At 42.6% G+C, this 14,464-nt stretch overlaps 1 protein-coding gene across 1 annotated transcript in view; it reads right to left on the bottom strand.

The window, feature by feature from the left end:
* The window catches only part of GPC1 (glypican 1), a 62,949-nt gene that overhangs the window by 46,236 nt on the left and 2,249 nt on the right, over window positions 1–14,464 (bottom strand). The gene's annotated exons all lie outside the window — the stretch shown is intronic.

Here is a 14,464-nt window from a genome sequence, read left to right as displayed (position 1 = left end):
TTACTCTAGCAATCCAAATATCAATTATTAGGAAACCTCTTATATATACACTTTAATACTTTAATTTGGCTCATACTTCCTCACGCTGACTAACCCCTTCTTCATTCAGATTATACACTTATTTTCATGGCCTAATTTTTTACGTGGGTTCTACTAAATGTTTTATATTTGAACGTCAGGAAGGAATATTGGCTCTGTGTTTATTGTTCGCTACATGGAGTGTCTAGTCAAACACCCAACTCAACACACCCAGTACAAATCTAATGAGAAAAAGCAGAATAGCAGAGTTATTTCCTTTTTCTTTCTTTTTTTTAAAGTGTTGATAGGATACACCAAGGAAGCTATATTCAGGAGAAATATACCCTGCAAGACTCCTCCTCGAAAGCAACTCAGTAACAAAATACAAAGCAATGCGATAGTTCAAGGTGCATACAGAGATAGGTATATGAAAAGCAAAGGACAAGGGGGAAAACTCTGTCTACCACACTCATATAAACCACTAAAGACCAATACATATAAGGTGAACGGGTTCCGCGATAGTGATGTGTGAAACATGAAATTAGGTCAAAGGAAACTTGAATTCATCTTGAAAGGATAAAATAAAGGTAGTAACAATCTGGTTAGCTTCATTATTTTACACATCACTATCACATTACCCTTTCAACTTACATTTACTGGTCTTTAGAGGTTTATATATGTGCAGTAAGCCGAGTTCTTCCGTTGTCCTTTAGCTGTATCTGTAGGCAGAGTCCATGTAAAGCAGAAACACATCCATGTGCAGTTATTGCAACACATGGCTCACACACTCAAGGAGTTAACAGCATATCAGGCGGGTATTATTGGTCAGTTAAACCCCAATCATAATCATACAGTGGTGTCATTTTGTGAGCAACCTTTGCACAGCTCACAGCAAGAGCCAGAGACCGTGATGTTTGACCAGAAACCTAAATGATTCCTTACACATCTGCCAGACAAGATTTGACTTGCTCACTCCAAGAACCAATCAGTAATCAGTAGAGAACTGATTGCTCTGTGGGAAGGAGGGGAAGAGTCAGTCAGTCGGCTTTCAGAGGATGGGCCAATGTCTGATGACCCCGTAATAACCTATGTAATGACTGCAGGCTCCTATGCTGCTATGTCTACAATGATGTAACTGCTTAAAAAATATGTTTTTAATTCTAATTTGAGTGTCCACTGTTCTATATGAATACCCACTGAAATCGACATGGGGACTCAATCCAGGAAACTCCCCATACGACATTAGGTACACCTTAAGGTAAAAAAAAATCCTCTCAATATTGTTGTTGGATATTTTTTATGAGTGCATAGACTATTTCATCTTTTTGCATATTAACCCTGACAGGAACACTGCCCATGATGTAATGTTCCCAGATGCCTCTCAGTTACTTCCTGTGGTTAAAAGGGAGATTAGGCAACTGAGCCTTGCAGTGCCCAAGAATCACTACACCTGCCCTTGGCAAAACTGATAGAAATCCTCCTTTACATGGCCAGGCAATGGGGAGATGGCTCTGTGAGACTCTGGCCTAAGAGGAACGAAGACACACATTCTAATTGGAAACATATACTAACACTATTTCTATAGAAAATAAGTCTATAATCATCATGTCTTAGCCACCGCAATAAGTATATACATATGTAGGATACTAACATATAAAGAAATAAAACAATAGTAACCATGAGCTTGATAAGGTGCTATTATAATATATCAAGATAAGATAAACCAGCGCACACATAGCCGAATAGAAGTAAGAATATTTGCATTATGCTTCTGCAAAAATTAGTGAAAACATCTTATATAATTGGCCAGATGGGACATTTACGTCATAAACAAGTGAACACAATGATACAACAAACTAGTGTATATATAAAAATGTAGATAAAACAATGAGTAGAATATATCGAGCACATACTGTACTTACATAATTTAGGTTTATCAGACAATAATTGACCCCAAAAGATTGGATCAAAAATGCTCACGTGTGATTTTGTCATGTATAAGAATGGGGGTCAGAAAATATTCTTCTCCACACTGCTACCAGTCCTCCGGTTTGGGCTGTCTACGCTGCTGTCATCAACTGTATTTGACAGAACAAAGCTTTTTGGACATATACGTTAGCTTTCTTGCAAAATCTCTCATTGGGGAACCCGAGGCCTGTGTTAATGTCACATATTTATTTATAAAATATTTTACCAGGAAGTAATACATTGAGAGTTACCTCTCGTTTTCAAGTATGTCCTGGGCACAGAGTAAAACAAAATAATACATGGTTACAAATACAGTTACATAAATGAACAAGGTATACATTATATACAAGACATTGCGTGCATAGTTAAAGAAAATATATATTATGAGCGTATGAAACAGTTACAGACCAGATTAAAGTGTGAGACAGCCTTAGATTTGAAAGAACTTAAGCTGGTGGTGGATATGAGAGTCTCTGGTAGGTTGTTCCAGTTTTGGGGTGCACGGAAGGAGAAGGAGGAACGTCCGGATACTTTGTTGAGTCTTGGGACCATGAATAGTCTTTTGGAGTCTGATCTCAGGTGATAGGTGCTGCATGTGGTAGGGGTGAGGAGCTTGTTCAGGTAGCTGGGTAGCTTGCCCAGAAAGTATTTGAGGGTGAGACAGGAAAGGTGAACTTTGCGCCTAGACTCTAGTGATGACCAATCTAGTTCTTTGAGCATTTCGCAGTGATGTGTGTTGTAGTTGCATTGGAGAACAAAACGACATATCTGCTAGACATAGGACCAGACTCTACTACCCAATATTTTGGGTGATCACCGTCCGAGATCTTTGCAAAAGGAGATCACGAGAAGAATATATTTTGGAACTAGTTTAATTTACAAGAACTTGGTTACGGTAAACTATGCTTTTCTTAGAGATACAGCATAGGAAAGATTTGCAACCCTGAGTATCTGTCTTCTCTGAACAAGCACATGGACTTTGTAAATATTTGTTTCTGAACACGTGCAGTGATTGATATTTACTTCTTTCTTTGTTAATTGGATAGAAGAGGTTACAGACTGCAGTGGAACATTCCTGTTCTGAGAAGCGGCAGAACCCCCAGTAGAAAATATGTTGATTATATCCACCTCACTAACAGAACAGAAGGATGACAAAATAGAAAAAGAAAGAGCTCTACCAGCATTAATGTGCATATCACAAAGTCATTTGGCTACTGTTAAAAAATCAGATTGATATGTTCAATAATCTGTGTGAGCAACAACAGATTAAATTGGAGGATTATAGAACTCATGGTCAAACTGCAACCCATATGGCTGGATTCCTTCAAGATAAGGTAAATGCAAACCCCAACCTCTAACTTATATTGGCTAAATAGATGTGTGCTGGTTTATCTGCTACCTATATCTTATGTTAGTACCTTATCAAACTGCATGGTTAATATTGGTTTATTTATTATATACAGTATTATAATGCTATATAATATTATAAAGATCTATTATGGGCGTATTTTATAAAAGTCAAAGCAGCCAATCAGGCAGTTTTTGGACAAAATTTGCCATTTTGTCTTACAGAAGCCATTTCTTTAGTCATACCCACAACCAGGAAACAGACATGTTTCTTCGCAATGCACTTTTCAAGCTATACACCCATGTCCTTCCCTCTCATTTTTCTCATTCTAAGCACGCACTATCCATATTTTCTCCCCTGTTTCACTCCATGTTGCGGTCATCTACCTTCCCTCTGGCCCTACCTCCCAGTTCCTAGACAATTGCCTGTCTTCCACACTACCTCTCTTTTGATTCCCAATCCCAATGCTCCAGTTGTCTCTCATCTCTTCTTCTTAACCTCCTCCATTGGTTTCTTGCAATAGATCAGCTCATGTATAGTATTCATCGTGATGGTCACCCATGTGGACCTTGTGCTTTCTTATCTCTGCTACCCCTCTAATTTTTTGACCCCACAGTACCCTTTCTCTTATCACCTCTCCTACTCCCTCTACTTCCTACCTCCACCCGAACGCCTTCTCACACCTACCAAAACTTATGCAACATATATACTTCTCCCCTATCTACCTCTCTGCAAACCCTCCTTTCTCCTCTGACCACCTTCTCTTGCCCTGACTTGGCTGCCTCCTTATACAATAGTTTTCTCTCATGCCCAGCCCTATCTGCACAAAACAGCTCCACCACAATCCCAAAGCAATCCTCAGATCCTCCAACCAGTTACTGAGGAGGCAATCTCCCATCTTTTCTCCTGATCTCCCTCTACAACACTTTGAATCCTACCTCACCTGTTCCGTTCACTCTCCTCCACAATTATTCCAAAACGAACTAATTTATTCAACCTCTCTCTGAGCACAGGATGATTGCCTTAGGCTTTTGTCCCCCTGCGTCCGGCGGCGCTCTGCTGCGTGCACGTTCCTCACCAGCAGGGGTATCCCTCTGAGCCGGTCCCAGTTCCCCCTCGCTGCACGGCTCACAACGCGCTGTGACTTTCAGCCGGCAGGGGATGCAAGAAAATTGCGATCTCGAGCGGTGACGCGTCACGTGGTGCCCTGATGAGCCTATCAGCGGCGGGGGCGGGAGTGGGAGAGAGCTTCCTCCACAAGGTAGGGGGGGGTGGTGTGTGTGTGTGTCAGCACGGAGAGGATGAATACGACCATAGTGATGCGCTGGTAACCTGATGTTGCCGATGCACAGCTGATTCAGACCGCCTCCTGCAGCCCGGGAGACCGACCCCCCGCTGCAGCCATCTGCGGGTGGGGGGGGGGGGATTTACTGGAGCAGCAGAGGGCATGTGGAGGGAGAGGGAGAGTAGCGGGTCCCTCCGCTCAAACCATGCCCCCCGGCCGCCGCTCCCGCTCCCTACAGACCGCAGGTAGCGGTCAATTGCCTGTCTGCAGTGCGGGCGCGCGGACTAAGGGAGCGGGGCCTTAGCCTTAATCCTTCAAGCATGCTTCTGCCACACCCATCCTTAAGAAACCTTCTCTTGATCCTTGATCCTGCCTTCCCTTTCAGCTAAAATCCTATTTCCCTTCTGCTATTTGCATCCAAACTTCTTGAACGACTCATTTATAACTTCATGCTGGACTTTCTCTCTACTAACTCTCTCCTTGACACACACAGATTCCATCCTAACCAATCCACTGAGAGTGCCCTAGCAAAAGGCACTAATGATCTACTCAAAGTCAAACTGCAAGGGCAGTTCTCCTTACTTATTCTTTTGGACCTGTCTGCTGTTTTTGATACTGTTGATCGTCCCTTTCTTCTGCACAACCTTCATTCTATTGGCCTATGTGACACTGCCATCTTTTGTTTTATATCTTACATATCTGACAGCACTTTTAGAGTTTACTTTGCCGACACATCCTCCGTTTCATTCGCACTCACAGTTTGTGTATCCCAAGGCTCTGTTCTAGGACCTCTACTCTTCTCCATATACACCTCTTTCCTTGGTAAATACAGTCTTTCCGTTTTCACTACCACATCTATGATACCCAAATCTACCTCTTCTCTTCTGACCTCTTCCCTTCTCTCCACTCTCTTGTCACTAACTGTCTTTCTTCTATCTCCTCATGGATGCTCAATCACTATCTTAAACCTAACATGTCAAAAACTGAACTTATCATTTTCCCTACTTCTAACTATACACCTATACTGGATTGATCACTTGCAATAGATGACTCTGCCACAATCCTGATACCTCAAGCTTGATGCCTAGGTGTAATTCTTGACTTTTCCCACCTCTTCGTCCAGCACCCCTCTCTAGCCCTAATCATATAATTTCCACCTCCACAATATTGCTGAAATGTGTCCACTCTTAACCGAACAACCTACCAAAATTCTTACCCATGCACTCATTGTATCCTAACTGGACTACTGCAAACTGCCTCTAGGTGGTTTCCTCCCCTGCCATCTCGCCAGTCCATTCTAAATGCTGCTGCCAGGCTAATGTTTTTAATGTTTCTAATGTAGGAAGCATTTCCAAAGTGACAGCCCCCTTCCCCTTCTGATAGGCTCTGGTTCTTGAGCCCCGCCCTCTCTCTAGCAGTGAACCAATTGTATCTAGTAACTGCCCAGTCAATAATATTCTAGGAACTACATTGCCCAAAATGCTGTGCAAGAACTGAATTAAAGAACCCTGAGCAAGCAATCTATTACAGTCGATTACAGGAGAACGAATCGATCTGCAGCTTAGCTAATCACTTGTCAGTGTGCAGATTGTATTGATGCACATATTGAATGGGAAAAATATATATTTTTTTTAAAAACAGCAGCTTGAACTGCAGCTTTAAAGTACTATAATGTTCAAGTCTTTAAATATAGTGTAATTATATTACAATTAGCTTGACGCCATTCTACTCCTAAATGTTTTATGATCTTGCCTCTTTGGAGAACTGGTTTTAGAGCCATGCCATTACAGAGTCAAATTCAAGACACTTGTGCTCACCTACAAAGCTATCACAACACTGCTCCTCTCTACATCTCTAACTTAATTTCCAAGTACTCTCTTACACGCAGTCTATGCTCCACTTATGTTCTGTCTCACCAGCCTGCCTATTACTTCCTCTGACTTCCACCTTTCTCCCATGCTGTACCCCAACTCTGAAATTCTCTGCCATGCACAATTAGGCTCTCCCCTACTATACTGTACATACATTTAAAAGTTCCTTAAAAACACACCTTTTCAAGAAGACTTATCCAACCGCATACAAAAAGAGTCCTGGTATTGATAGCCAAACCCATGTTAGGAAACTCACACACTGTTCCCCATGTCTAGGGATCTCCTTCCTATTGTCTCACTTTGTTTTGACATACATACATGTACTCTTTTGCCATACAATGCTACTGTGCTCCCTCCCACATTGTACTGCGCTGCCTATTATGTTGGCGCCATACACAAAAGATAATGATAAAATGGATAAGGATGGAATAAATTGTACCTATCAACCTTTAGAGTTTCCTTAGCCCAGGCACATCATAGGCACTTGCTTGTTCTCTAGGACAGGGGTGCGCAAACGTTTAAATCTGCGCACCCCTGCCTGCTCTCCCCCGCTTCTCGCGCCCCTTTCCTTACCTAATCGCAGGCGTTTTCTGACATCATGTCACCCTGCGGCGTCAAATGGCGATGCGTCACCATAAGCCGCTGGAGATCAGGTGAGTTACAGAGAGCTTGCACACGCTCTCCTGGCATTTAACTTAAATGCTTTGAGAAAGAGCGCGGGACCTCTGTAAGCACCATGCCCCCCCAAAAAAATCTCGCGCACCCCAGCTCTAGGGGCAGGTCATGTTGGTCAGGCCGAAACAGACGTGGCTCTCCCTCCCATTTCCGGCATCTGACGCCTGCTCGCATCATGTGATGGCTCTGCACGCGATCACATGTTGCGGAAGTGCCGGAGGTCCCGCGGACCCAGAACCTGGCACTGTAAAGTTTAATTAATAATGATCAAGTGTGACGGTTCAGGGGATTCCTGCCTCTCAATGTGTCCCTGTCACCCCTGTTCTCCCTGCCTCTGACCTTCCTCCTCCGCCTCCTCGTTCATCTCTCCCTTTCTCCTCCCGCACCCGTTCCTTTGCGGCCTGTACGGACGCACGCCCATCCGTCACGCGCATTCCGCGCAAGGTGCGCGCTTATCCCCAAACTCCCGATCCCTCCCGCGGTACTCATCGCTCGCAACGTCCCTCGATTCCCTCTCCTGCCACGTTACCTCCTTCAGCTGCTCCTCCTGCTCCGTCGCCGTCCTTGGCAAGCGCCCCTGCGGCGCGACGCTCCTCACGCTCCCTGGCACACACTGTGCGCGCGCATCCAGCCCTTACAGAAGGCGCGCGCACACGCTCCTGAGCCCTGGTTCCGCCCCTCATAGTGTGCAAGCCATTTCCCTGTCTCATCTACCTGTCTCCTCCCTTTCTCCTTCTGACCTATCTCTGCAACCCCTCACTCCACCCTCTACTCCTACTCTCTCTCCCATTGGTGCTCCCTCCTTTATAATCCCTGTCTGTCCTCTAGCTCATTGCTCTGCATAGCTTCTTGTGACTCCTGTGTGTGCAGTCTCTATACTTGGCTCTCCTGTCTCTTTCAGTGCTGGTTCCTGTCCACCTTTGGATCTCCCTGGCTTGAACTCTGCTTTGAATTGGATTACCCTGCTTTCTCCTGCCCTTGGACCCGGCATTCTGATACATTTACGCTGCCTTCTCCTATCCTCGAACACTGGCTTATGGACTTGATTACGCTGATCTCTATTCCCCCTGAACTCTGGCACACAGACATTACTATCCAAACTCTCATACCCAGGACATTGCAAGTATTTGCTAACCTTTTCTCAACAGGCCCGGCAACACACTCCGGGCACGCCCTCACTGCTGTGGGTGCGTGTTAAAACGTTACCCACCTCAGTACTGGGGACTGGCCAGGTCTGCGGGCATACAGGCGTTACATCAAGTTGGTTTTGTCGAGAACAAGTTGAAGTCTGATAGTACTAATAGATTCTGTGATATAATTCATCATGCTAAAGACAAGCTAGTCTGACCATAGTACTCTCCCTTGATGCGGAAAAAAGTCTTGGGCCAAGTGGAATGGTCTCATATTATTTTCTTTATAAAATATTTTACCAGGAAAACGTACATTAAGAGTTACTGCTCGTTTTCAAGTATGTCCTGGGTACAAAATAATGTTGACAATATTACAAGTTATAGCTACAAACATATTCGAAGTAGGAAACCGCAGAAATCTTGGAAGTGCGTAGACAGGTCGCGGTTTGGAGAGACTCTGTTAAATTGCTCCAGAAGTGGAGTGTTCAGTATGTTTTATATTTAAAGATGATTTGGCTTTGGTGAGACATTTACTTATTATGTGCACCTAGTGGAGACCCCCTTTTACCTTTCATCATTATTTTGGCTTAAAAACCCCTTACTACAACTATTTGTGAAAACAACTTACTTTTAGGTATCAATTTAAATGATTGTATTTCAAATCTCACCAGTGTGCAGATTACATTTTAATGTATTTTTTTCCAGCACTATCTAGTTCATAATGAACTTATTTAATTTAACTGAGAAATAAAGCCTCTTTAGAAACCCACTCTTTTTGTAAATATCTGAATTTGAACAGGAGAGTATATAGGAATACATATCTCTTCTGTTATTTTATTATCTATATTTGAAAAGTTACTAACTTAAGGAAAGTATTGATAAATAGACCCCTTTTAAACTTTCATGGTGTGGGCCAACGTGAAGCTTTTAAAATGATAATTACGCCACTAATTATGTACACTCTTATCATGCTGCCTTTACTTTTGAAAAAAAAAAAAACTAGTTCATAGATTTAAACTAATACATTTATTCTGCCTAGGATTGCTTTAGAAAAGATAATGCTGCCAAAAGATTTAGGAGGCCTCAATATAACTGATTATTTATTTGTACCATAAAGCCTTCACACTCAATCAATCCCCGCCTGGCTTTTCTTAAGAGAAAAATATAGTGTTTCCTAGCCTTCTAAACATGCACCCATCTGCTGAAACTAACCCAGCCCTACTCGCCTCACAAGGTTTATACTGGAACTTGCCAAATAATTCTCCACATAATTGCAGCTGCTATTTATAATTTTTCCATTAAACACAACTATAACCTTGACATAGGGAAAAAATGTCTGTACCACAGCTAATTATATTATATGGGCAAATATTTGGAAGGGAGCCTCGCAGTAATTTAAATCTGTTTTTTTTTTTTTCTATCCTTCTCACTGGATTCCTAGAAGACTATACAGAGCTGGTTTGTCAAGATCAGCGATATGTTGGTCTTCTAATAAAAAAAATTGGTACGCTAACTCACCGTATATATGAATTTGCCAACATAAAAACCTTTTGGTCATTAGCCTGGCAAAAAATCATAGACTGAATCACCGTTAAAACTAATATCCCAATAAAAATGTACTTTAGGTACATCCTTTTAAGAGCTAATAAATTCCTAATTGATTTACCATGTCAATGAAACAATTGCTTGATATCATCATCTTAATTATGATCAAATACATTACCAATAATTAGAAAGATCATTCTGTCTTTACACTGTCAGGATGGTGGAATTTGGTCCTTAAAGTTTATAGCAAAGAAAGAATAGAGGCACAGGCATGTTTCACCCAGTCTAAATTGCAGAAAATCAGGTCTTCTCTTAAGAGTTGAATAAAAACAGCAACAAAAAAAACAAAAAGAAAAGTCACGATTTTCTAATACTACAGAACTGATTTTTTTTTTTAATACATAAAATTACAAGTTTTGCTGCGTTAAACTCTAGAACCTGCATTCATTTTAATACTAGTCTCTACAAACTACAACCACCTCCATTTAGAGAGTAAAACTTGGTTTTCGTTTATATTTAGAATAGCCTTAGGTCTATCCCAAGAATTTTTTAATTGCCTCAACCGCCTTTGTTGGAAGGCTAATCCATGAATCCACCGCCCTTTCCGTGAAGAACTTCCTTACATTTCCCCTAAATCAGCCAACCTCCAGCAGCTCCAGGGCAATTTCCTCTTGTAACACTTGCCTTTCTCGGAAATATGCTTCTCTCCTGTACTTTGTTGAAATGTTTTATACAGTATATATATATATACACACACACACCTCCACCTCTCCCTTTTCTCCTCCAAGCTGTAAATATTGAGAATGCACCATGCATTATTTTAGCAGCCCTTTTTTGCACCATCTCTAATTTATTTATGTCCTTCTGGAGATGTGATCGTCAGTACTGTAGGCGAAGTCTTACCAATGGCTATTAATTAAGTGGCATAACTACCTCGCTCTTTCTGCTGCTAATAAGTCTCCCTATACAACCTGAAATAATGACTTCCAGGTCCATTTCCACTATAGCGGTTGACATTACAGTAATATTAATCATGTATTCTTCCTTTGTATTTATGCGGCCAAAGTGCATGGTTTTGTACTTTTTGGTATTAATTTGTAGTTGCCACACCATTGAAGAAATCATTCATCTTTTTGTTCTCCCCATTGGAGCATCCAGCCTGTTGCAGATCTTTGTGTCATCTGCAAAAAGGCAGAATTTCCCTTCCAGGCTATTTTTACTACCACTAATAAATATATTAAAGCGTACAAGTACATATCCTATATGTACTCAAGTGGTCCTATCCTACCTCTGAATGTAATCCATCTACAACAACTCTCTGTTACCTAACCTTAAACCAATGAGTTGTCCAACCACTTCAGAATCCAATTCCACGTACTGCAACTGTTTATCAGATTCTATGTGGGACAGTGTCAAAGGCCTTCCTAAAATCTAGGCAAACTGCATCTACAGCTCCACCCTGATTTATTACCTTAGTCACCCAGTCAGCAAAAATCAATTAGATCTGTTTGACATGACCTCCCCCCAGTAATCCCGTGGTGCAAGGGATCTTTTAACTTGCTGGATTTTGGTTGTTCAACTATTCATTCTTTCAGCAGTTTCCATTTATTTCCCCACTAGTGAAGTCAGGATCACTGGCATATAGTTACCTGCCTCTTGCCTACTTCCAGTTTTGTGAAGTGGGACTATATTTGCTCTTCTCCAGCAATCAGGAATTACACATTGATAGTGATTGGTTAAATAGTTGTGTTAATGGTGTTGCCAGCACATGCCTAAGCTCTTTACTGTATATACTTGGGTGTATCCCATCTGGCCCCACTGACTTGTCCTCTAACAGTTTTGAAATTTCAGTCGGCCTTTCTCCTCTGTGAATAGACCTGTATCTACCTCCATTTATATTCCTGTTACCCAATGGTGGTTCCCCCGCTTCACCTGTGAAGACTGAACAATGATAATAGTTAAGGTGGTCTACTACATCTGTCTCCCTCAATATGACTGTCCTCTTCTGTCTTTAGTCTTAGTATGCCTCCTATAACTTCTATAGTCTCCCTTCTTTACTGACTGGGCTATTTTCTCTTCTGCTTGGGCCATTGCACATCTGCCCACTTGCTCAGCCTCCTTCTGTTGAGCCTGACATAGTACATAGCGATAGACAGATACATTGAAGTGTTTATGAAAGAGTGAGGAGGGTGAGCAGATCCATAACCCCTTCTGTACCTGCCACTACACTACCAGACACTTTAGCAGTGCAGAGTAAATGCTCCCTTCAGTCCGAACAGCAAGGATAACAAATACACTGAATTACCATTATGTATATTGTATTTGACACTGTTCCCTGCAAGCAGTGTCATTGTGACAACCGCCATATCTGACACTGTGCACGTGACACCCTATGTCTCTGACACTATGCACGTGTGACACCCTGTGTCTCTGGCACTGTTCACTATAATGTTTACTACTATAGAGGGAAGGGACCTGGGAGTCATTATTTCAGCTAACTTAAAAGTAGGCGAGCAATGTAACTAAGCAATGTGGAATGCCAGCAGGATGTTAGGGTGTATAGGGAGAGGTATTAACAGCACAAAGAGAGGGGGGTGATGCCCCTTTATAGATCATTGGTGAGACTTCACTTAAATTACGGCGCAGTTCTGGAGACCATATTTCTGGAAAGAAGTAAATACGATTGTGCAAAAAAGGGCTACTAAGATGGTGCATGATCTACATACACCATGACTTATTAGCAAAGACTAAAATGACCTTAAAGCTGCAGTTCAGTCTTTTTTTTTTTTAATTTATTTTTTTACTTCAATAGTTTCATGTGTGCAATCTCTAATTACCTAAAGAACTGTATAGCTGCAGGTCAATTCGTTTTCCATGTATTGATAGGCGAAATTTGGTGACATAATTAGAGCTGGCATATGTTTTTATTTGCTTCTGTCAGTCAGTGGAAGCTCATGAATATTCATGAGCACTCCTGCACTGACATGTGCTAGAGGGAGGGCAGGGCTGACAAGGGGGTGTGCCAGAGCTTGTGACAGGACATGAAGGGGCAGTGCCTTAGCAAATGGCTGTTAAAATAGAATACAAGAAAATTGGTCTTTCAAAGTTGTTTTTTTAAAAACAGAAAATGCTAAAAGTATTTTTTCTTACTACAGAACTGATTTATTAAAAAAAAACACACATGCAGGATATTGACTGAACTGCAGTTTTAATATGTACACCCTAGCTGGGGTGAGCAAACTTTTTACACCGAGCCCCCCTTTTCATCCGTGATATTAGTCGGGCCCCCCCTGCCTGATGTAATCCAAATCACTGGACTTTTTTTTATTAATCGGTATAACATTTTTAGAACAGTAAACATGACAAATGTTATAGGGTTGTTTTTAAATAAATCAGCATAGTAGTATAAGATAATACGGACTGCATTTTTTTCTCCGCTATTATCATCTCCCCCGGTCTGCCTCTATCACCACCCTGCTTCACTCTGCGCCCCCCCCCACAAAATCTTGCGCCCCCCCCCCCCCAGTTTGCGTACCCCTGACCTAGAGGATAGAAGGGGCTATGATAGAAACCATCACATATATAAAGGGCTTCAACAAAGTACAATCAGAGAAAGCAGATTTCAGAGAAAGAGAAGTGTTAGAATAGGAGGTAATTCTCTAAAGCTGGAGGGTGGCAGGCTGCGCTTATAGTGCCGGCGACGGTGACAGCGACGTCGCGTCAAAAACAAATGCATTGTCGGCGGCGCTTATAGTGCACACGGCGATGGCTCGACCAAGCGACAGCGCTACCAAAAGTCTGGTAGTCAATGTTATTTGATTTTTTTCGGCGACGGTCTGTCCTTGTGGCCAATCAGAGAGCTTCTCCGTCCCTCTGCCTTCCCCCTTTATGACGTCACTGGCCTTGTAGCCAGCGACGTCGCCCAAACTTGAATTGCAACTATCGCAATGGCGACAGCGACGGGTGACGTCATTGGTCGTCTCGCCGTCGCCGGCACTTTATGCGAAACCTTAGGCTGCGATTATAGACGCAGCGACGGTGCATGCGATTTCACGCGCTGCGAGAACAAAGTGCAGCAGCTAATACGGGCCGGCCACAGTGCGCACAAGCGCGGGCACGATGCTGAGCGACCGCACAGCAGATTTTTCAAAAGACAATGATTTTGTTTTTTCGCGCAGTGGTCGCGTCATGTGAGCGGTTCAGCCAATGAGGGTGAACCAGCCTGGTGACACATCCACCACGCCTCCCCTTCGCCTCCAGCTCAGTGCACCCATCGCTCGGGCGACAGGCGCTCTGTCACGCTCGCGCGCCTACTATAATCTTAGCCTAAGGGAAAATGTGAGCAAGCACTTCATCACGGAAAGGGAGGTGAATTTGTGAAATGGCTAATACAGTAAGGGGATTAATACAATGCTTGCAGTAGACATAAGGTTATCCTAAATACGAAAGAAAGCCATGAATCAAGTAGGGTCTCAGGTTTTAAAGCAGATAACACAATGGGCAGACAAGCTGGGCCAAGTGGTTCTTATCTGCCGTCAAATTCAATGTTTCTGTGACCCCCTGTGTATCTGACATTCAGCACCAAAACTTCCCTATTTCGATTCTTGTTACTGTATGTCACAGA

The sequence above is a fragment of the Ascaphus truei genome, chromosome 14 (genome assembly GCF_040206685.1).
Source record: "Ascaphus truei isolate aAscTru1 chromosome 14, aAscTru1.hap1, whole genome shotgun sequence".
Taxonomy (NCBI): domain Eukaryota; kingdom Metazoa; phylum Chordata; class Amphibia; order Anura; family Ascaphidae; genus Ascaphus; species Ascaphus truei.
The sequence above is the reverse complement of the archived record's forward strand: the minus strand, read 5'-3'. Positions and strand labels throughout refer to the sequence as shown.